Source organism: Triticum aestivum, chromosome 5B (genome assembly GCF_018294505.1).
Source record: "Triticum aestivum cultivar Chinese Spring chromosome 5B, IWGSC CS RefSeq v2.1, whole genome shotgun sequence".
NCBI classification, from domain to species: domain Eukaryota; kingdom Viridiplantae; phylum Streptophyta; class Magnoliopsida; order Poales; family Poaceae; genus Triticum; species Triticum aestivum.
This window is the reverse complement of record NC_057807.1, coordinates 94,802,788-94,804,563: the sequence shown is the minus strand read 5'-3', so window position 1 is coordinate 94,804,563 and position 1,776 is coordinate 94,802,788.

Genomic DNA, 1,776 nt, shown 5'->3' with positions numbered 1-1,776 from the left:
TACTTAAGAGGACAAAATCTTATGCGGAAGCTATTTCGGCACTTGTTCTGAAACTTTAAACTAGATTTATTCGTACTCATCCTACCTTGCAACAATTGTTCTATGAGTTGCTCGTTATAAAGAATCCTAAAGCTAAAAAGTTAGCCACTCTTGTTTTGATGAATGAATTTGACTACATAATACGGGAAGCTAGGGAAATCTTTGATTTTTATGGCATGAATCGTGAAAAACCCATGATTGATGAAATTCTTTATAATAGTGATTATGCTTTGAGACATTTGCTTGGGGATAATCAAATCTTTGATGAGAATCTGAAGAAGCAAGCCCCCGTTTTAGATATGATCCAACAAGTTTTTAATTATGTTAATCAACACTATTCTTGGATCACTGCCGGTAATCAAATGGGTTATGATAAAAAGCAACATAATAGTGCTAAGGTTTCCATGGACAATGTGTTTTATGTTTTATTTACAAAACCTCCAGACATAAATACCTCCAAGGAAAACAAGGATAAGGATGACAAAACTTAAATCATACGCGTTATGCCTAACTAGGGGCGTAAAACGATAGCGCTCGTTGGGAGGCAACCCAACTTGTATCTTTTTGATGTTTGGTTTTCTTGCTGTTTTTAATAAAATACCCAATTATACCTCTGGTTAGGTGTTTTTGTGGTTTAAATTAGTGTTTTTGCCAAGCGAGGCCTTTTGGTTGATTTGGGTAAAAGTTGATTTGATTTTGCTGAAAAACAGAAACTTATGCACTCACGAAAATAATTTTCATAAATCACAGAAACGTAGTTTTGAGTTTATTCTTTTTGAAGAAGATTAATATACAAATTACTAAGGTTTGCCTAATTTAGAAATATTTTTGGAGTTACAGAAGTATTTGTAATATCCAGATTGCTACAGACTATTCTGTTTTTGACAGATTCTGTCTTCTTTGCATTATGTGCTTGTTTTGATGATTCTATGGTTTTATTTGATGAGTTTTTGCCATAGAAAAGTTGGAATACAGTAGATATAATGCAAAAAAATGAATAATTTTGCAATAGTACCTATAGTAGTGGTTTGCTTTCTTATACTAACGGATCTCACAAAGGTTTTGTTGAGTTTTGTGTGATTGAAGTTTTCAAGTTTTGGGTGATCATATGATGGATGAAGGAATAAGGATTAGCAAAAGGCTAAGCTTGGGGATGCCTGAAGCACCACAAGTTAATATTCAAGAAGTAGAAAGCAACTAATCTTGGGGATGCCCCCGAGTGGCATCCCTACTTTCTTCTAACAACTATCGGTATATTACTTGAAGCTATATTTTTATTCGTCACGTATTATAAGTTTTGCCTGAAGCGTCTTGTATGATATGAGTCTTTGCTTGTTTTGCTTTGTGTTCTAAGTCTTGAATCATTGCTGGACACACCTTTTTGAGACAGCAAAAAATTATGTTATGCTTGCTCCTATGCTTCACTTAAAATTTTTAGAGGCATGGATTTGCTCTAGTGCTTCACTTATATCTTTTTTAGCACGGTTTGCTTTGTTATTTTTGAAGAAATGCTCTCATGCTTCACTTAGATTTATTTTGGAGTTAGTAAAATTTTCAGAAATTCTCTCTTTCTTCACTTAGATTATTTTGAGAGAAAGAAAAAATATGCTCATGTTCTTCACTTAAATTTGTTTGAGCTTATCAAAAGCAACATATGAAAAATAGTCCCAAAGTGATAGATATCCAAGGAGGATATAATAAAAACTTTCATGAAGATCATTGGACAAAATAAACTTG